The sequence below is a fragment of the Nycticebus coucang genome, chromosome 9 (assembly GCF_027406575.1).
Source record: "Nycticebus coucang isolate mNycCou1 chromosome 9, mNycCou1.pri, whole genome shotgun sequence".
NCBI lineage: Eukaryota > Metazoa > Chordata > Mammalia > Primates > Lorisidae > Nycticebus > Nycticebus coucang.
Window position 1 is genome coordinate 51,925,678 of NC_069788.1, and position 22,587 is coordinate 51,948,264.

Sequence of the window (22,587 nt, forward strand, 5' to 3'; positions counted from 1 at the left end):
GCCTTATCTTCAGGGAGGCAGATTTGAAAGCTGTTCTTGCCTCCTTGCTTGGTAGCCTTATGATTAAATCTTTTCTCTTTTGCAAAACCCATTTATTTACGATTTATTACACGAGGGCAAACAGACCTGGACCTGGCTAGTAACAACAGGTGTATGCATAAAGAAAACCAGTATGGATACATGGGAAATTAAGGGAATTGTACCTACTGGAGGTGGTGGTGAGAACTGGGCTGATGTTAAAGATGGAAAGGAAACATTTTTAATATAACTTTTTGAAGTTCCGATTTGTTTAGTCGTGTGAATATATTATTTATTCAAAAAAATTTTAGTTAGTCGGGCGGCGCCTGTGGCTCAGTCAGTAAGGCGCCGGCCCCATATACCGAGGGTGGCAGGTTCAAACCCGGCCCCGGCCAAACTGCAACCAAAAAATAGCCGGGCGTTGTGGCGGGCGCCTGTAGTCCCAGCTACTTGGGAGGCTCAGGCAAGAGAATCGCTTAGGCCCAGGAGTTGGAGGTTGCTGTGAGCTGTGTGAGGCCATGGCACTCTACCGAGGGCCATAAAGTGAGACTCTGTCTCTACAAAAAAAAAAAAAAAAAAAAAAAAAATTTCAGTTAGAAAAATATTTTGTAGATTATGTATTACTTTTATTTTGGGATGTGTTCAGAGAATATAAAACAAAGATTTTTGTCATTCCTATCAAAGTTTTGGAAAATTTTTCTTTCTCACTGTGTCTTGTTTTCTCTTGCTTTGAACCGGAGAAAGCAGAATGTCCTAGAGTGAGTGATATAAAAGTAGGTGGTTTTACAATTTGTTTTCAGACGAAGTAATCAAACAATTTAGTATTTTAGTATTTTACTAAACAATTATAAACAATTTCTCACAGTGGAACAACAAAACAAGTCTTGGGTTGTGCTTCTGCATTGTTAGGTCTCCAATGCCTGGTTTGTTTTCTGGGTTGGGTGCAAGATTGCCTGGAGACTTGCAGGCAAGAAAGGACCCCCTCAAGATCAGCTGAGCTTGCCCCCCTCGCGGAGGTGGTGAGTGGGAGTTTGATAGACTTGAAAATTCAAAGTCCTTTTTTTCCAGCACGGAGTTTCTTAAGCCTAGAGGAATACAACTAGGCTAAAAGTGAGTATGGGAACGAAACACATCTGTAAAAAGCTGGCCCGTACGGGGATCGAACCCGCGACCTTGGCGTTATTAGCACCACGCTCTAACCAACTGAGCTAACCGGCCACAGGGCCTTCGTCTTTTTGTTTTCAAATTGTAGACTACTCTCAAAAAAGTTGTTTTTTTTTTTTTAACTGAGATTTATCTTTAGAAAAAGTTTCTTTTACTCTCCTTCCCATCTTTCCCCCGCCCAGGACTGGGTATCTCAAACTGCCGCTTTTGATCTGAAAAGACTTAAGTCAAAGTCCCCAAGCGGAGACCCAGGAAAGGTCCGAGCCAAAACCGAAGCTGCTCCAAGCCTGTGGTGTCAGGCGAGCTGTTCAGGGAACTGACCACAGAGCTTTTGCAAGGTTCAAAGGACTCCCCTCCCGCGCGAAGGGTGCAGATTCGTCTTCGTTCCTGAAGATCATTTCAGGCAGGTTGAGTCTTCCCAGAAGCTTCAGGACTCGGAACGACACCCTCTCCCAGCTTGGTTCCAGGCTGGTTCCGCTATTACCAGCACCCTGAATTCTCAGCGGCGTGACCTTGGACTGCGCCTCGCTGCGCGAAGTGTCACACTCTTGACGCTGCAGTGCTGGTCACCAAACAGTTGGTGGCGTCCGAGAGAGCACTGAAGTCTGCGAGTCCGAAAGGACCGTGGGATTTGCCTCTCTAGAGCACCTCATCTACCGGTCTCTGGGCAGAACCGGAACCCCCAAATCAGTAATAAGAAATGAGACTCTAGGGCGTGTCTGGAATGAGGTTAGTTATTGGCATAGGAGAGAAATCCCGGGACCTGAAAGGGTAGGACGAACCGAGGCCGGGATCTGACAACTCAGACGAAGGAGGCGTGAAATTCTCTGCGTTGCTCCAGGAGGGCCCGATCCACCTGCTGGCAGGAGTTAACCCTGGAAGGGTCAGTTGAGCACATAATTCCTGATTTACTCTCTGCTTTCTTAGCAAGATTCTACTTTTCCTCTCTTCCTACCACGACTGTTTCTATTAACTAGGAAAAGTAATATTTTCAAAAGTTAATTGACCCATGTGCATGTAGATAACCTCCTCGTGTTCTCTCCCTCCATTTAGATATTATGCGTGCATATATATCTATAAATTATATGGTCTTCTTTTAGATATGCACTACGAGTTTATAACATGTCTAATACTTGATACTCACTTTTTTTCCTAGAAATGAGAATCATATCCTTTGACTAGCCAAATTTATCATTAATTTTCTAAATTTCTGTTTCAATTCTTTGACTATCGTAAACTAATTTTAATATAAACTGTAATTCTTTGATATCATAAACCATAAATTATTTCCCCTGGCATTTAGTACCTTCCACTAATTGTGTACATCTTTTAAATCAACTAGTTGATATCTTTTTTTTCTTCTTGTGTGGTGAGAATGCTGGAAGTTTTCAGCACTGAATATTGTTGTTATCATTATTGTTTTGTTAGGGCACTTGCCATGGTAAATAATCTCTGAAAGGCTAGGCCATATTTAGATTTACTTTGATCTCAAGAGACCAAAGCAGGCTTCAGTCACTTGTTTTTTGTCATAGTTCCCTGGGAAGTAGACACTGAGATTGAGATTTGCATGGAGAAGTTTTACTGGGAATGCTTTCAAAATCAACACTTGTGAGAGAGTGAGGAGAGAAACACTGAGAAAAGGCAGAAGCTGGACTCAATACAGTTGGAACAGAGGTCCCAGCCCATCTCAAAGGTGTTTTTGAATCTAGAATGGCCCTTCAGAAATGTCCTTAATTATTGTGGGTAGGTGGGAAGGTAGGCCTATGTATTATTCCTCCATTCAGTCATTGAATTTGAGTTGCTTTAGGGGTAGGGTTTGATTTGGAGCAAGGAGGTGTCCCTTTCTCTAAAGGTAGTTCCCAGAGGAGTCCCACTAGTAAGTCATTGGTATAGTTATCTTTCTCTTAGCTGAGAAATGAGTGCCATCACCCAAGAGAAGGGATCTAATAGGTGTACCACATATCCTCACAGTTCTTTTCTTACAGTAACCATGTATTAGATATGTGCCAATCTTTGGCTTGTAACCCCTGCTTCTTCATGCTAATAGAGAAAAAAGAAAGAATGATGGTTAATAAAAAGTTAATTTATTTTTCCTTTGGGGTTCAACAAAGGACCTTGTGTGGCCACTAGAGCTCACAGCGAGTCTAGTAGTAGTCACATTGGGACAATTTTCCAAGGGAGATAGTCATTTCAGTCCAGCCCCTATATTTACCCTTCTAAAAGAAAATTATTTGGTTTTGACTGAAACTCAGATACCTATTTTTGTTTGTTTGTTTTCAAATTACCTGATAAAACAAAATGCTAGGATTGTTGTAATGTACAGAAGTGAAATTATATTCAAATAATATATAACTAGAAGGCCCTCATGGGTTGGCTCTGTGGCTTAGCTGGCTAAAGCACCTGTCTAGTAAACAGGAGATCCTGGGTTCAAATCCCAGCAGGGCCTGTGTTCATATTTTGTAACTTTACATTGTACAAAGTATGGGCACTGGTTAAAATGAAACCAACTTGAATTTATACCCAGTGAATCTTCAATAATAATCATCTGGCTTTAAACTGCTTGAAAATTGGGATACTTTGGAGAGAAGTAGAAAGGGGACAATTTCATGGAAAGCATTCCTAATATATGCCAGTAAACATTTAAGACTTTGAGTAATTGTCCTAATATAATAAGAGTAGCTGTAAGTCTAAAATAGTGAGGCTTGCTCATTTGTCCTACCATTCAAGTTCAAGTGACAGAGAATCAACACCTTTAGAAATAGTCAAGGGAGGGGGAGAGGGGAAGGAGGAGGAGAAGGGAAGGGGAAAGAGGGGGTAGGGAAGAAGGGGAGGGGAGGAAGAGGGATAAGGGGAAAAAAAAGAAATAGTCCCTTTCATATATTCTTTGGATGCTCCTGTTAACTAGGAGAGATTTATTGTATTTTAAAACTCAGAATGCTCAAAGCACTGGGAATGGAGTTGGCATTCAATAACCTTTTCACAAAGGACCATTAAATAGCTAATGGCTTTTCTAATTTTAAAGCTATTAAAGAAGTGAGTATCAATTGGCTTTGAGGAACAATGGATAGTGCATTGAAGACATTGATATGTCAGTGGTTGAGAATTTAAATCCTCTATCTTTGAATCTTCTCAGCTAAGTTTCCATACCTCTTTAAAAACCTGCAGATTCTCTTTGCATTTTTGCTTAGTCCTTTCCTAAAGGAAGGTAAATAACAATTATTGTTATTATTATTACTATAAAAAGAAATGGCTAAAAAGTTTAATTTAAACTTTAAATTGAGTTCTATAATAGTTGTTCTCTATCTTTGAATGACCCTGGATCAGGACATGACCAAACTTTTTGAAAAGAGGAGATTGTATTGTCACCTTAATAGAAGAAGCATTAGTAACAAAATTGTTACGATATATAACAAACAGACTGGAGACAAATGAAAAATGCATTTTGAGATGAGACCTGAAGTCTTAGACTCTTTCCTAGGCAGATTTGTAAAATTCTGGGAAAAAAAAAATCAAACCATAAAGAGTATGGTGTTTCTGTTTTATCTGCTCTGCTTCTTCTGGTGTTCTAAGCAATATCTTCACATTATAAGTCTGTCTACACAATGCCCACTCCCCCATCCTTAGTAATATGCACAGAATTTTGCAAGCAATGGATGGCATTTCAAAAATTTTCTTATTCCTTACCATAATGGCCCAACAGATTGATTATTACTCCTATGTCAAGCAGGTAGGAAATACAAATATGTCAGAACACTAATGTTTTAACCCCCCTAAAAGTGGAATTGAATTTAATGTAGATATATGCTCCCCTATAAGAGTTGAGTTCTTAACAGTATTAAATGATGAATATTGCTACTCTATAAAACAAATAATTTTTGAACAAGACCTGGACATTCACAGTTCTGTCTTTGCTAAAAAGCAAATATTTCTCCCTCTATTTCAAATATTATTTCTTTCCTGACCTAAGGTATCTGTTCTTTATTCAAACAGAACCTCCTTCCTCAAGGGTCAAATGCCACTTGGTCAGGGATCCTCAAATGGACAGCTCCTGTTTTGCACTCTTAAGGTAGGCCTGGTGTTGTCTTAGGCTACCTCCTACCTGCTATTTTGTTCTTCCTTCTTCATGCCTAGGTTTAATTCCCAACATTGGCATGGAATAAACTTCAATGAGTTGACGTGGATGTTTCTTAAAAAATGAATGGTGAAGCATGGTAATGATGGAAAATGTTAGGGAAAAAGAAATTGTCTTGATAAGTGTTTTCACCTAGTGTCCAAGCAGGCCCCTTTAGGTGTATAACGCAAATTTGGTAACAACTACACACAGAAATTTTTCTTCAAACGTTGTTACTCTGCAGATTCATCTGAGGTCTTCTGGAATTAACTGCTCTTATTTCCTGCTATACTATTTCTTCTCTTTTGGGGGACTATTTCATGCTGAGTGTTGGCTTACAATTCCACATAAGCAACACACCAAACTTAAACATCCATAGATTGTTAAGTTTTAAGTTCTCTGAGTCTCACACCTAAAGCATGATCACACATAGAAAAATCTCAAGCACCTTAGTGCTTTCCAGGACTGACGTGTACATCTTGACTTGATTGTGGGGTCTCTGGAGTCAATTGTTCCTACATTTCTTTGAATTTCTTCGTTCACTGGTTCACTGTAGGGATCTTGACTGCCTGACTGGAAGGGATCATCCTAAAATATCCACATCCAAATGGGGTTCCTCCCAAGCTTCAAATTTGTATTTCCATCTCCACCTGGATTTCATACAGGTACTCATAGACAATCCTGTTAGAATCCCTTGATTAAACTTGACTACTCTCATACTTTTACCCCATCATCAAATCATCACAAAGTCCTGCTGATTTTATTTTCAATATATGTGAAGTGTCTCTAAGACAAAGTATCATGAGGAAAAATATAGACAAATAAACAACAACAAAAAGAAAATAGAAAGAAAGAAAGACCTATGTGAGGCATCTTTCCCCTTTGTTTTTCTGTGGGTCCCTATTTGGACCCTCAATATCTCTTCTTCACCACAATCTATAGCAACTTCCTTTTGCTTTCCCTGTCTTTGAGATTGGTGATCTAAATTCATTCTCAACACAGGAAGGAACCCTGTTTGAAAATACAGCTAGGTTTCTTAAAACTTTCCAGTCTTAAACTCTTCTTCTCTTACTAATATATACATTTAAAACTATAAATATACATCCAAGAACTGCTGTAGTTTCATGTTGTTATTTCATTCTATTTTTTTTTTTTTTTTGTAGTTTTTGGCTGAGACTGGGTTTGAACCCACCACCTCTGGTTTATGGGGCTGGCGCCCTACTCCTTTGAGCCACAGGGGCCGCTTGTTATTTCATTCTTTTAATAAAAAATATTCTATAGTTTCCGTTGTACTCTTTCTTTAACCTGTGGCTTGTTTAGAAGTATAAAGCTTCAGGGCAGCCCTTGTGGCTCAAGGAGTAGAGCGCCAGCCCTATATGTCAGAGGTGGTGGGTTCAAACCCACCCTTGGCCAAAACTTAAAAAAAAAAAAAAAATTCTTTGAAATGTAAAGCTTGTTGAGAATTTTATAGTTATCTTTTTGTTATTGACTTCTACTTTAAATGAGTTGTTGTTCTCAGAAACCATACTTTTAAAATTATTTTAATGATTTAAAATTTAATAAAATTTGCTTTATGGCTTAATTTTAGTGAATTTTCTATGCACTTGAAAATAATGCACATTCTGCAGTATTGGGGTATATTATAGGTATAGTTAATTGGATAATAATCATGGTTCAAGTTTTCTATATTCCTAGTTCTTTTCTCCTCTTTTCTGTCAGTTTCTCATCAGTCAGAGGTGTCTTTGAAATCACCGGTCATGATTGTGATTTTTGTATTTTTTTGTTTTAGCTTTTTCAATCTGCTTCATATAAGAATTAATGTCTTCCTAACGACTTTAACAGTTTATTATTATGTAACTAACATTCCTCTTACTTTTGGTCTTACTTTTGACTTTGACATTTACTCTGATATTGACATTCACAGCAACTTTCTAACGCTCAGTGTTTTGAAGATATCGCCTTTCCCCACTGCTTTAATTTTAACCAGTCTGTGTTCTTATTTTTAAAGTGTGTTTGTTGTAAGCGAGATTCAATTAAGTTTTGTTCTTCTTTATTTTATTTAACTGTCTAATCTGGCAACATCTGCCTTTTAATTGTTTACCCATTCACACTGAATGCAGTTCTTTATGATTGGATTTAATTCCATCATCATTTTATCTATTTTCTATTTGTTTTATCTATTCTTTGGTTTTTCCTTTCCGGCCTTCCTTTGAAAGAATACTTATTATTCAATTTAAGTTTTGTTTAGCCTACAGTGTAATATTTTTCTTTCCATTCTCTTTTAAGGGTTTTTTCTTTCTTTCTTCTTCTTTTTTTTTTTTGTTTCAACCATTTCAACATAACTGGGTTGGGATTTGCTGAGGTAATTGAACCTGAGTTGATGTCACAGATATTTCGTACACTGATCAGTACGATTAAGATTTATCTATATTAATATACATAAGTTAATATATGTAAATTAAAAAGAAAATAAAAAACCAAAACTCTTCACTGGGTGACATCTATATACCAGGAATTAAAAGTTAGTCTGTAACCTCTCTGATCTCTCTCATCAGGCTCAGACGAAAATATACCTTTCAGTCTTTAGAAGACACATCCCTTCTTCCCTGATCCAACCCGTGCATTTCCATTTAATCCGATTTCTTTCCGTGGATTTTCTCCCGAAGTCCATGACCACTTCATCCAGTTCCTACTGACAAAATCTCCCTTTCTAACCTCTCTACAACTGTCATACTTCTTTTCATCTACCAAGTCTTAGACGTGGTGTCATTTTCTCTAAAGTCTTCCTTGATGGGCACTGGGGTATTCCAGTGTCGTTTTTTGTTTTTTTTTTTGCTTTTTCAAAAGGCCGCTCTGAACGCTGAATATCATAGGATATATTTGGTGAATGCTATTCTGCTGATAAATATCCTAATCGGCATGCGATAATGTTGATTTTAATAAATGGAAAATGTGAGGGGAACAGCAGTAGTACAGCCAGAAAATTTTCCACAACAAAAAGACAAACTGAAGAATTTTTAAACTTAAGGCCTCAAGAAGTATTTACTTCTATTCCCAGAGAAAAAGGAGGACATTTCATAAGGTTTCCGTAGTGTAGTGGTTATCACGTTCGCCTAACACGCGAAAGGTCCCCGGTTCAAAACCGGGCGGAAACATCTCTGTAGTTGCTTTTTGTTGTTGCTTCTGAGTTTCTGTTTCCAATTTCGCACAAAGCTGTGCGTTCGTTTGCTGTCTTGGATTTAAAAGCATACACGAGTTCCGAGTTGCTAGTGAGTTGCTAGTGAGTTCCGAGTGTTTAAAACTAAAGTCTGTCCTGACACTGCTAGCACACCAACTTCCCACTCCCAAGTGGCCAACCCCTTTCTGCCTTCTCAGCTTCAGGAGGTGTCAATCCCAAGGCCGGAGCACCTGCGGCCCAGGACACAGCTCGCGCCACGCGGATGAGACTGGCTTCCTTGGAATCCCAAGAGCGCTAAGTGCGGGTTTTCTGCAAAGCGACTTTCTTCGGAATTTCTAAGAACGAAATTCAGCGGCGACCGCCACCGAGTGTCAAAGGATAACAGACGTCTCTGGCAATTATTAGCGGTAGTACTATTATTACTATTAGTACCACACAAAATTTTTAGAAATCCTCAGGCGAGGACAGGGAGGAAAAGTTGTGAGTGGAGAAGGATGAAGGGATACATAAGAAAACATTCCTGGTTATCTGTATGGGACATCCAGGGGGTCCTTATCTTGATTTTGGTGACCGCCTTTCCCGTTCTTGCTCCCTCCATTCCCAGGAAGATCCGCCAGTACTTGCTTCTCAGCGGGGCTTGCTCTCACACGCTCTTCAACTCCAGTCGGTTGCTCCCGCGATGGGAAACGCGGGCAGCGTGCTGGCGGCACCGGGCGGACTGCGGCGCCCTGGCTGCCGGAGCCTGCTCCACGTATTATCGCGACTTCCCAGGACACAGCAACCCACCTTCAGCTCTCTTCAAGTGGGCTCCCACCGGCGGAGACCATTCAGAGTGTAAGGAGGGAACCTGACCATCTCTGGAATCAGCTTAGTGTTGGCGATGCTTGCGGAGGTTTCTAGGAAATAAGAAAGGAAAAGAAGAAAGTTTAAAAGTATAGCGATTTATTTTTGTGTTTCATCACATATTTTGCTAGGAAGACAGCTTTTCTTTCTCCACTAGAAGAGAAGGTGCTTCCATTTTCCTAAGCCACATTTAGGGAAATTATTTCCTTGTTTTGCTTCTTAGTGTTAAACTCAACATCTAGAGAGGCAAAGCTATCAGTTGAACTTCAGGACTGCAGAAGAAGTAACTCTGGGATAAGAGAAAGTATGAAATAGTGACTAAGAATAGTAAGAGTCGGGGGGACTAATCTCATGCTTTATGGTACAATTGCCTGGCATTCTTGAGGACCTATTTGAGATTCACTGTTACGAATTTAAAGTGAAACCTGTCAACTAATGATGTGTTTTTCTCCAGTCATGTTCAGCTGCCCGGTTGTGGCTTTGCTAAAGGAGTACAAGTAAGAGAGGCAGGAGTGTAACTGTAATATATGCTGAGTTAGGAGGGAGGGAAAGATATGAAATGGAATGGGGAACAGAAACGGATAATTGAATCCACAGAGGAGAGGGAAGCGCGATGGGAGAGGAGGGAGGACGTATGGCAGAAGGAGGGAGGACATGAGGCAGGATCTCACCTAATGTGCACATTGTGAGGATGTACAACACACTATCTGGGTGAGGGGCTCGTCTACAAATGGAACTTTACCCTGGAAGTGAGAACAATTGTGCCCTAAAAATTGTACCCTCATATTAATTTGAATAAATTTTAAAATTTTTAAAAAACAGTTGAGTCCACAGAGATTTGTTTAAGCAAGAGATAATTGTGCGCACAACAAAAGCAGCTACTAAGCACTAAACAAGCACAATACATAGGAAGCTAGAGAGTAAGTGAAGATTGAAATACTATCATGCTTTCCAGGGGATCCTGGTTGAAAGGGAGAAAGACAAGTATACAAAATGACTAAAATGCAGGCAATAACCTGCTCTGGGAACCATAGTAAGACAGGCAGAAAGATCCTGCAAGGCATTCTATAAACAGAAGGGAAGAATCTCTACCATATGGCTCAGAATTAAAGAGGAAATTGAAGAAATGACTTTTGGAGGTGAAGGAAGGTGCTGCAATATTCATTTTACTGAAGACCACTTGTCATTCACATCTTCATTTGTCTATTAGGGAAGAAGGGGCATAAAGCAGTTGGCAAGTTGGCATTAGCCTGCTGCTGAGGAAGTTTAGCAAAGAGGGACGCTCTATGAAGTTGTTGCCCTTGGTACTATGTTAATATGTTAATACTTTAACATCTCCAGATGGAAACAATGGATTTATTTTCTGCTACATTCTGAGTTTTATTATAGAAGGAACCATGCCTGCTTTTTTTTTTTTCCATCAGCATTGTCTAGTACAATGCCTGGAAGACAGAAGGAAGACAAAACACATTATGGGAAGTGCATGAACCTGGGTGTTAACTGTTTAAAAGGCCCTTTAGTGTAAAGCCTAAAAGGTTTTCTTCTCTGGCTGGGATGGCTGAGTGGTTAAGGTGTTGGAGTCAAAATCCAATGGGGATTCCCTGCACAGGTTCAAGTCCTACTCACAGTGTCCCACTTTTCCATCTAGATACCAGTTTGTGGCTTTGGTGATTTGCTACACCAGTACACAGAGAAATTCAGTAGGTAGCAATTTCACCTGAGTATTTCAGAAGTAGTCAGTTCATTTTCCGTGAAGCCCACAATAGTTGATGCATGGGTCGATCCAATCCCTGGTACTGTCCACATGGAACACCGAGGGTGCCCCAAAATATTGTTGTTAAATCTGTGAGAGTGTCTAGTCACAACTGTAAGAAACTAAAAATATTGGGAATACCAGTTCCCTTCCAGATTGTAGTATGGTGTGGCTAACAGTTTTCTTAAAGCATTTTCAGACGGCAATCTTTAGTGTTTGTCCTGACATCACAGACTGGTGGGAACCAAAACATAATTGAATAATAATAATAACTCATCATACTCAGGAATGTGTTAGTTGCTTTTCAAAGTGCTTTATGCAAACAAGGAAATCAAAACACAAAGAAGATACATTTTGGCTTCAGACTGCCTTTTCAAATACATAGGAAACTTTGTCTTCTTAATGGAAAAGTCCCTCTCTTGTAAATACCCCTGCATTTTCAGCTATTTTGCCTACTTAAAACAGCTAAGCAAATTTGAAGCCAGTTTATATTTGTTAATAGATAGGTTCATAGTCTCTGTTGGATTTGATTCTTAAAAATGTATACGTCTTTTGAATTCTTAAGTCATCATTACATTTTTTCGGTTGAATGCCCTTATCCTCTTCACTGAATTATTGTATACAGTACCATTTTACAATAAATTTTCTCAAGGTGAGTAATTACCCTTTTTTTTTCTTTTTGGACAAGAAGAGAGAAAGACTATGATTAATTGCCCCCCAAATAAATGTCAAAACACTTTATCTTTTTGCAATATCTAAATGTGAAATAAATATGGATTGCTCATTGCTGATCCACATATGTCTTCAGTGCCAAAAGGAAGTATATGAAATTCGGGTGAGGGAAAATGATTGACATGAAAAAAGTAATGAAAAACTTAAAACTGGGCACAAAAAAAGATACACACAAATATTACTTTGAAGAAAATATTAATTTTATCACATAAATAATATCTCAAAGGTAAAAATTGGTCTTTCTTTTCAATAAAGATACATTGTGTGAATGTATATTATGCAAAGAAACCATGAAATAAATCATGCTTTCCTAGAATCAGTGAAGTTTTTTGTTTTACTCCTTTCGTAGTCATGTCTGATTTCAACAGTGTTAATATCTAGATGGTGCATGTAGGTGTGGGCCAGTGGCGCAATGGATAACGCGTCTGACTACGGATCAGAAGATTCTAGGTTCGACTCCTGGCTGGCTCGCTGTGCTCATTTTTTATGAGTAGCGTTTTCGAAGTCATACTGAAAATAAGCCTCCGTACGTACTTTCCTAGAACTGATTCTTCACCTTCCAGTGCAGTCATTTGAATTTTAGAAAGAATTCAAAAGTGTAAAAAGGTGCCGCGCCGTCTTATAAAATTTTCTTTTTTTCAAACAACAACAACAGCAAATTTTCTTTTTTCTCCTTTCCATCTCTTCCTCTGCTTGAGGAGCTGGCTGCAAAGGTCCATTAGAAGGAAGGCTGCAAAATCAAAGAAGCTTTAAAGAAAAACAGAGGTTTTTTCCTACTAGTGTCTTGTTCATCAATATGTTCTCATTCCCTTCTTCAGAGGCGCAATAGAAAAAAGAAGTTTACGGATTCTACTCCTGCATAGTTGGATAAACTGATTTGAGAATAATTTCCTGTTTTGCGCAATTGTCACTCATAACGTCTCTCTGGCACAGCTCTTTCCCCTGGGCATAGCTACTGTGAAAACGAAAAGGAAAATCTCCTGAGATGTTGGGCTGAGAAAGTCACGGCTGTGGAAACGCAGGATACAAGCGGCTCTTTGCCTCATTTGGGTCTCCGGCAGAGCCCAACTCCGAAGCAGGAGGACTCAACTCAGCTTCAAAATTTCCTCCTTCCTCTACTCTCAACCCACCTCCAAGATCCTTACCCCTATCCGCGATCTTCGGAATAGAGGCAAAAGCTGAGAAATCCGCCCTCAGGAGACAGGAGAAACAACAGGGATCCCTTGTGGGGTACAGGTGGGGGCGAGTAAACATCCGGTAATTTGAAAGCGTAAGGGAGACATGGGAATTGGCAGCTTTGGGGCCTTAGCTCTTTGAACAGACCGAGTTCCTTTCTCAGTGACAAAGTGTAGTGCAGAGAGAGCTGGGAGGCAATCATTGTCCAGCGGGGAAAAATTCATTAAAGTAAACCAAAAGGGAGTCCTAGTATGTGTATTGACTTCCGAAAGTGTAACTTGTATCCCTGCGTAGCAGAAAAGTTGTTGAAGTCACCAGTTTGCTCTGTTAGGGGCGCTGTGGTTTAAACAAATGAAACTGCTGACCTGGTTGTCCTGGTCTGCCGGGCGGAAAACAGATCGAAAGCAGAACTGGCTCAGTTTACAGCACTTCATTCGCTTTCCCTCTCTTTCTTTACATCAGGGGAGAGATTTTCACATGGAGCAACCATTTATTTGCCTTGGAAAGTACACGTGATAAGAAAAAAGCTCAGACATTACGGGGACCAAAACCCTGTACCTTGCTGCTAATAGTAAGTACCTCGTTCTCACCAACAAAGTCACTTGCCACGCTCAGGCTGCTTCATGTCTCTGTTGAAACTCTTTTAAAGTGCCAAAGTAATGTTTCCTAAGGTTTCACTAAAAAGTTAGTACTTCCTCTGAATTCTCCCTCCCCCAAAGCACACCAAACTCACTCCCACACTATTTTCTTCAATAAATTCTAGTATTTTGCGTATTACTTTTCTTTTTTTAATTATTTTTTATTAAATCATAACTTTGTACATTGATGCATTTATGAGGTTCAGGGTACTGCTTTGATATACAATGTGAAATGCTTACATTAAACTAAGTAACACAGCCATCACAATTATACTCATTTCTTAACAGTTTTGAAATGTACCATTGCATGCGTACTGCTTTTCATTTTGAAAAATAAAGCGAAACGAAAGTAAACAAACGTTTCTCTTGACGAGGAGACGGAGAAAGTGAATTTGGGTGTGGGTGATTCGAGTTGGAAACGTCCGCCGTTTTTTTGAATTGGAAATATACATTTAGGCACAGAACGGCAAAATACACCATTTGTGGCCCGTACGGGGATCGAACCCGCGACCTTGGCGTTATTAGCACCACGCTCTAACCAACTGAGCTAACCGGCCTCACGTTTGTGAAGTTCTCTTAAAGAAACTAAGAAGTAAGTTCATCAACAATTTTGTGTGTGTCTAAAAAACAATTATTTTTTCCACTCGCCCTCAAAAGAGACCTTTTAAAGCCATTTTGACAGATTTTAATGAAGGAATCTGAACTACTTTCACTCTGGATTAAGCAAAGAAAATTCTCGGAGAACTTTTGACAGAGGCTAAATCTAGTTTATTTGCGGAGTAAGCACTGTGACAGGATTAAGGCAGCCTCCCCTTTTTAGAGGTATGCCAGTGTAATAAATCGCAAATTGCAAACTTCTCTTTAGTGATCTGTAGCTCCATGACCTATAATTTTTAAGTTTGTTCAAGACAAAGGCGAGGAAAGGAAGGCGAATGGGGTTGAGGAAAAGAGCCACGTCTTCTCAGCATCTCTGGAGTTGAAAACGAAGCCTTGATGGCTGAAGGGACAACATCCAGGGTTGGAATTGGGGCAGCCCAGCAGCAATGAACAGTAAATATGGTATGTTTTTTGAGGGTGGTAGAACAGTCAGAGAGGTTTGCCAAAGGGCAAGATTTTAGTGCCTCCCGGATACGTATTAATGTTCTCTTTCAACAGCACATGCTGAGTCTCTCAAATTCCATCTTGCGAACCGAAAGATGCAAGCACCGAACAGAGGAAGTCAGTGAGATGTGCTCTTGATCCTTGGTCAGGCTATTGGTTTTACCGCATGGAGGCAAGTTAAAAGGAATTTCCTGCAAGCCCCAGGAAATCTCTCTTAGTTTCCATCTGACGTTATATTACTTCCTTTGCGTTTTTCGAATTTGCATGCTGACATTTAATAAACTTTTAACGAATATATTAATTTAACAGTTCATCAACAATTAATAATTTTGTTGATTCTAAAATTGATGCTGGCGTGAGGAAATGTTGGAATTTTGGCGGTACTCTGAAAGTAGTCAACGGTTGCAGACTCGATTACCACCAGGTGCTTCTATGTTTTATTCTTCTAGCCTGAAAGAGCCTTTATCCTAGGTTTCAAAAGCTAAGACTTCAAATTGCCCAAAAAACACATGAAAGGAAAGCCACATGCTGTGGCTTCTGCAGGCACACACCCTCTTCACGTGTAGCAAACAACTACATTCTGGCTTTTGAGGATCCTCTTGTGCATTGCGACACGTGTTTATTACCCACAAAATCCACATACTTAGCTTTAGCCCTCACGAAAGAATGAGCGTAGTTTATGTGATTTCAACATTGAAAGGATTACTCTTTTACCTCCTTGGGACAAAAGGTTGACTAATCTCCCTGACTTTCCTGGACTCTGTCCTGAGTTTTACAGGCAAGCAGCATTCTTCAGCACAAGCCCAAGCACGGTCTCTTCCTTTTGTAATCAAAACCAAACACTGTTGTGGGGAATTTTGCACCAGACTAGAAAAATCAGCACATTTCCTTTTGGTAAAACCTAAGGTTTAGATCTATTCTCCTCAACCCACTCCCACTTTGAATCATGTTTTCTGGTAGAGTGAAAGTCCCAAATCCCCTTTACCCTGCCTTAAATGAAATATTGTATGTTATTAACAGGAATCCCAGACTAATAGAAGGGCTCAATAAAAACTGTTTTGTCCTTCCTTAAAAGCACACAATGAGGAAATATAGGAATATTATATATTAAATATAATATATAATATAGGAATATTATATATTAAATAAGGAAATATCTATAGATCTCAGATCCCAACTACTCTCATATCCCCCTTGAAGACAAAAGAAGTTGTCAATTTCTTATCTTCCCCCAAATATCCTAGGCATAATGAAGCATGTCTTCAATATCTACACCTACATTGTCGGCAGTACACAAGAAAACATTTGCTACAAGTGTTTCATAAGATAATTTCAAAATGGTTAAATTCCATGTTAGATTACTTTAATTAATTATTTAACACTGCCTCGGGGGAAAAATATCAAATCATTATTAACTAACAATGACTTTTCTTTTTTTCTTTTAAGAGACAGTGGTGAGCTCACCAAGTAGGCCAGGCTGGCCTCTAGCTCCTGTGCTCAAGTGATCCTCCAGCCTTTGGTTCCAGATCAGCTGAGACTACAGGCGTGTGAAACTCTGCTCAGTTTGTTTTATGTTACAGTACAATATGTATGCATTTGGGGTGCATGTGTGTGTAATCACAAATAATCTTAATGCTACCAAATTTGATTTATGTTTAAGATGCCATCTCTTGCTGCTTCTCTGCACTGTAAAATGACTAGCCAGGTACAGGGACTGTCCCTGCCACTGACTGAAAACAACTGAAATGGTGCATAAAATAAGCAAAACTTCTTACAAGATTCAAAATGCTGACAATAAACTAAGGATTTTATCAGAACAATTGTTAAGTGAAGGCAGAAAGAGAGGAAGTAGAGAATTGAAAGTGCTTATTCCCTGATTCTTATAGATTTATTTACAACATCTAAGTGTGCACTATAGCAGTGAGCAAGTTTTATTTCTTTCCCTCGAGAAATTACTGGAAGTTACAGAAAAACTAAAGTGTATGGGCATGGAACTGTGTTTTGTGGAAAAATATACAATAGCCCTTCCTATGATAAGGGTAAGTATATGTACCCCTTTACCATACACATGGAAATGTGCACTTAACTGACATTTGGTAGTGGATCTATATTTTATTTACATTGCTAGATGTGAACTGACCTGCAGGAAAGGGTAAGAAAACTCATGCTGAAACCCGGGACCTTTAGATCTTCAGTCTAACGCTCTCCCAACTGAGCTATTTCAGCAACTGGGTGTATAATTTCTTTTGCCAGTTGCTTTCAAATAGTCTTTTCTTAACACCTTCCTGGTTTTACTTTGGATATTGTTATTTCAGAGAAACTACTTTGTAGGGCTCTACTTAGGCTTTCTATCAATGTTATACTAACTTCATTAAATAAACTAAGAATCATTCTCTCTTTGTGTATTATCTGGAAGACTTTGTGTACAATTCATACTATTTCTTTCTTAAATATTTGGAAGAATTTGCCAGTCAATCTATATGGACCTAAAGTGTCTTTGTAAAAATGTCAAATTGGAGATTCAACATCTTTAAGGGATATAAGACAGATCAGATTTTCTATTCCTTTTTGTGTCAGCCATGGCAAATTGTGTTTTTCATCAAAATTTCACCTGATTTCTTAACTTCATTGGTGTACAAATATGAATAATATAATCCTATCATTTGTTCTAATATTGTAATTTATTTCATCTCCATTTTTATCATTTTGCTACTGATTTGTTAATTTTATTAATCTTTCTCAGAACTATTTTGTTTCCCTGATTTTTTTCTATTGTATATTTGCTTTCATTTTAGTGGATTTCTGCTCTTAATTTTAATATTCCCTCCCTTTTACTTTCTTAGGATTAATTTGCTCTTCTTTATTTAGCTTCTTGGAATGGAAGCTTAAATATTTGATCTGCAACCTTGTCTTTCTTTTTTTTTTTTTTTTTTTTTGTTGAGACAGGGTCCCACCCTATGCCCCTGAGCAGAGTGCAGTGGGCGTGGTAGCTCACCACAACCTCAGACTCGGGCTGCGGGCACCCCTCTGTCTCAGCCTCCGGAAGCCGCTGGGATTACAGGCGCTCGCCGCGGCGCCCGGCTGGGTTTTTCCATTTTTTTCACGAGTCGGGATCTCACTGTCGCTCAGGCGAGTCTCGAACTCCTGAGCTCAAGCGATTCTCCCTCCTCAGCCTCCCACAGTGCTGGGATTACAGGCGTGAGCCACCGCGCCCGGCTGCAACCTTGTCTTTCTAACATAAACATTTAGACAAATAAATTTTCTTCTCAGCATTGTTTTAGCAATATCCCACCACTTTTCATGTCACAATTTTATTATCAAATCAGTTCTACATATTTTTTATTTTCCATTTGTTTACTTATTTATTTAGAAATCTGTTTGTCGCTTTGTTTCTCAACATTTGGAGATTTTCCGGATAATTTTTTCATTGTTTCATAATTTATTCTATAAAATTTAAACCTTTGAAATAATTAATTTTAATTAATCATTTAATAAAACCTTAGTTATAATATTATGCTTTAGGTATATTACAACAATCTAAATATTTTTAAGAACTTTTTTCTTTAATTCTAATCTGCTACATTCTTGTTAGGGCTCAACATATATTCTATCTTGATACCTATTTCATGTGCATTTTAAAATAGCATGCATTCTGCTGTTGTTGTATATATTGTTTTAGATAATGTCAATTAGGTCAGGTTGGCTAATCATGCTGTTTAAATCTTCACATCTGTACCACTTCTAATTTGTCCTTGTTCCTTGAATTTTCTTCAGCATTTTATATTTTGAGAGCCTGCAGGATGTCTGTCTCTTCAGCTGTGGAAGCCCATAGAGACCGAAGTTCTGCCCATCAAGTATTTTGAGATATTATTCTTCAGTTTCCTGCAGCTTCAAATCAGGCAACTGACTGAAAGAGAGACCAGCTGTATATATTAAGTAAATGTCCTTCTGTACCAGGACTTTGTGTTTCAAACACAGTAAAAGTAAGATTTTATTCTATGTTTGGGCCAAACTCCCCAGGTCTTGTTAATAGTCAAATACAATTCATACTATTTTTTTCTTAAATATTTGGACTGTCTTGTTCTAGCTTCCAATCTGTCATGTCAGCTCCTTTAAATACCCAAATCCTTCCTGGTTTGTTCTTTTATTCCAATAGTCCTGCGTGAACCAACCCCACTTCAGTATAGTATAAAACAAAACAAAAACTCCAGTGATTATGAGCTCTCCACAGAAGGATCCCCCATTCTCTGGAAATCCAGTTCATATAGTTATCATTATTTCCATAATACTCCAATGTCTTTACAAATAGTATTTTTGAAATTCTACTTCACCTAGCTTTCTTTCTTGTTGGGGGACTACTGGGATTCTATGAACAGAAGTTAAGCTCAAATCTCATAACAAGTGCTTGAACTTAGGAACTCATCTTAAAAGACTTCAGCAGAACTTGGTGTGCTATCCAAAAGTCTTTGTTTTTGGTAAGTGTTCAGACACTTGATGAGAATATTATTAGAACCCACTGATCCTAATAAAATCATTTCTTACACTGTTTTACACAGAAAAAAATGTGGTGTTTGAAAACTGAAATACAATGGACTAGCCTTTTTACTATTATGTATAAAATGAATGCTTCCTAGTCATAGATTAGAAAGTTGTAAACTGGGTCAAGTGTAGGGACTCATGTGTGTAATCCTAACACTCTGGGAGGCCAAAGTGAGTGGATTGCCCTGAGCTCACAGGTTCAAGACCAGCCTGAGCCAAGGCAAGACCCCCCCCCCCATCTCTAAAAATACCCAGGCATTGTGGCAGACACCTGTAGTCCCAGCTACTTGGGAGGCTGAGGCAAGAGAATCATTTGAGCCCCAAAGTTGGAAGTTGCTGTGAGCTAGGATGCCACCGTACTCTACCAAAGGTGACAAAGTGGGACTCAAAAAAAAGAAAAAAAGAAAGTTGTAAAATGGTAGAATAGAAAATTAATCTGGGACTTCCCATGATTCATGGTGCTTAGTTATAATGATTATGCTTTAAGTATAGTACAATAATCTAAAGATTTTAAAACACATTTTTTCTTTAATTCTACATCTGCTACTTTCTTCTCCTTGTTGACGCTTAAATTTTCGCTCATAAATTTTGGTTCTCTCATTCCTGGTCTCAGAAATTTTGAAAAACCAACTTAATAGAATAATGAATAGTTTGATTTAATTTAATCTAAATAATGTCTAATAATTAGGGTATGAAATGGGATTCAATGCCATTTGGAATAATACAAAATATTAATCTGATTTCAAGAAGATGGCTTTTAAAAAATGTAGAGAGGTCTATGAAATTTGGTACTAATGTGTATTGTCAGATGTGGTACTTTGTATTTTAGTAAGTGGGAAATGTGAAAGATGCAAAAAGACTACTACAAAAAGAAAAAGTAGAAAATGGTTCCATCCCTATATTATCCATAGTCTCTTCCATATCTTGCTAACAGCTTGTTTCCGTGGTGTAGTGGTTATCACATTCGCCTAACACGCGAAAGGTCCCTGGTTCGAAACCAGGCAGAAACAGAGTGTTTCATTACTTTTAACTTTGTTTTTGAGAACCTCCTTTTGAACCATACAGAATCTATATATCCCCAACCTAAACGGAAGGAACTCAAGTCCTCCCTCCTTTGTCTTCTTTGTCTTCTACTGCTTCCCTGTCCCCCAGCACATTGTAGTTCCCTTTCCTTCCCCTTAAAAGCTCGGCATTGGCCCGCACAGTGTCTAGGAGTGCAGGAGCCTATGATGCAGGATCCCGCCTGCCTGACTGGCTTTCTTGAAAAGCTGAGAACCAGATTTGTGGGTTTTTCACAAAAAGAGTTTCTTCAGGAATTTCTAAGGAACAAGGCTCTGTTTGAGCCCAGTGGGGAACTGGATATTCTATTGTCTGCTCTTTACCCTAAGCGACGAGAGAATTTTACACAAAACAGGTAAGTGGCAACACTTAGAAGTTATCAAGGATTTTATTATTTTTTTAATTAGATCCTGGCCTAGCCCCTGTGGCAACCCAACTCCTGGTATTTGCATTATTAGCATGATGCACTAATCTACTGAATTGATCAATAACTAAGAAACTAATCTCATTTCTCTTTTAAATTTAAGAATATGTTAACCCAGCATTTTCGCTTGAGGTTTCACTATAATAAAGCAGTTTTCTCTTTCTATATCTACTTCTACAATCCACCTGTTGTACCTCACTCATCTTTTTTACAAACTCTACAACCAAAAATAATAATAATAATAAATAAATAAAAATAAACTCTACAACCAAGAGGTTGTAAGTTACTTGTTTTAACAATGAAACTGAAGAGCAACAACAAAAAGCTTGCCTAAGTAGGAAAAGCCTGATAGAAAAAATTCCTGAGCTCACTCTTATGTTTTTGATAAATAGGAGAAAAAAGTCCTTTTCCACATTATACCTATGCCTAAATAAAAAGAGACAGCTTCTTGACAGAAAAACATCATCAATATTTAAAACTGAATACTTAGACTGGAAAGGAAAAGTTTCTGTTGTTTTACTTCTGTAGATCAGACCCAGATAATCCACAGAGAATGTGCCAGACTAAGAAATTTTCTTTCACATCCCTTAGGAATTTCTGAAGCTAATCAAGGCTGCTTCCCAAGGAACCAGAAACAGGCTGTGAACAGGATGCTGTTGTCATAAATTTTCTTCTATCAGTCCAGAGATTTGTTAACATGTACATACAATCTAATACAAATATATATTCTCTCCCACTCCATCTTCCATGGTAGCATTCTAAGCAATTTGTTCTCTACCTTGCTTCTTTAGAGATATGTACAAATGACTACATAAAAATTCTCCCTATTTTTTTTAGATATACATACAATTTCATTTTGTAGATGTGCCATAATTTATTTAATAAAATTCTATAATAAGAATGAATAACTTGGGTGGCGCCTGTGGCTCAGCGAGTAGGGTGCCGGCCCCATATGCCGAGGGTGGTGGGTTCAAACCCAGCCCCGGCCAAACTGCAACAAAAAATAGCCGGGCGTTGTGGCGGGCGCCTGTAGTCCCAGCTGCTCGGGAGGCTGAGGCAAGAGAATCACATAAGCCCAAGAGTTGGAGGTTGCTGTGAGCTGTGTGACGCCACGGCACTCTACCGAGGGCGGTAAAGTGAGACTCTGTCTCTACAAAAAAAAAAAAAAAGAATGAATAACTTTTTCCTAATCTCTCTATTGTAAATAATGCTCCAAATAATTTGAAAACAATAATTTGAATCCCCAAATAATTTGTTACATGTGTAGGAATGCTTTGCATTCTGATGGAAATGCAGGTCAAGGGATACATGCGTTTCTAATGTTAATAGGTTCTGCCAAATTGCCTTCTGTAAGGTCTGAACATCTTGGACACATTCATTATCACAGTCTCACAAAGCTAGATTCCCTGCTGCAACTATGAAGCAAAACCAGGCAATCCATGAAGACTATAGAAGAATGAACAGCAAGGAATTCTTGGGATGTTGGAGTACTGAATTTTCACCAGAAGGCCATCAGTTACATATAATCCATTAACAGACTAATATCCATGAACCTGGATTCAAAGATCACACTACACGAACAAAAAAAGCTCTCTTGGATCAATCTAGATTGCTGTAAGCCTAAGGCATATATAACTCTTCTGCTCCTTTATCAGGTTCTCCAAACCACGTCTCCCACAAGGTAAAGAATACAGTTGTTTCCTTTACCTTTGTTTTCTCTATGTTTTCAGTTGACCTTGGGCAACTGGTCTGAAAATAAGATATTGGAGGGAAGGGAATTCAAATAACTTTTATTACAGTATAGTCTTATAATTGTTGTATTTTATTATTAATGTTGTTAATCACTTACTG

General features: G+C 38.6%; 6 non-coding genes across 6 annotated transcripts; 4 read left to right on the forward strand and 2 right to left on the reverse strand.

The window, feature by feature from the left end:
• Positions 1–1,162: 1,162 nt before the first annotated feature.
• On the reverse strand, positions 1,163–1,236 carry TRNAI-AAU (transfer RNA isoleucine (anticodon AAU)). The gene has a single exon. It is a non-coding gene; the product is annotated as a tRNA-Ile (tRNA).
• Positions 1,237–3,554: 2,318 nt separating this feature from the next.
• TRNAT-AGU (transfer RNA threonine (anticodon AGU)) lies at positions 3,555–3,628 on the forward strand. The gene has a single exon. It is a non-coding gene; the product is annotated as a tRNA-Thr (tRNA).
• A 4,747-nt stretch (positions 3,629–8,375) lies between these two features.
• Positions 8,376–8,448, forward strand: TRNAV-AAC (transfer RNA valine (anticodon AAC)). The gene has a single exon. It is a non-coding gene; the product is annotated as a tRNA-Val (tRNA).
• Positions 8,449–12,197: 3,749 nt separating this feature from the next.
• On the forward strand, positions 12,198–12,270 carry TRNAR-ACG (transfer RNA arginine (anticodon ACG)). The gene has a single exon. It is a non-coding gene; the product is annotated as a tRNA-Arg (tRNA).
• A 1,826-nt stretch (positions 12,271–14,096) lies between these two features.
• Positions 14,097–14,170, reverse strand: TRNAI-AAU (transfer RNA isoleucine (anticodon AAU)). Its single transcript has one exon. It is a non-coding gene; the product is annotated as a tRNA-Ile (tRNA).
• Positions 14,171–20,190: 6,020 nt separating this feature from the next.
• On the forward strand, positions 20,191–20,263 carry TRNAV-AAC (transfer RNA valine (anticodon AAC)). Its single transcript has one exon. It is a non-coding gene; the product is annotated as a tRNA-Val (tRNA).
• The last annotated feature ends 2,324 nt before the right edge of the window (positions 20,264–22,587 follow it).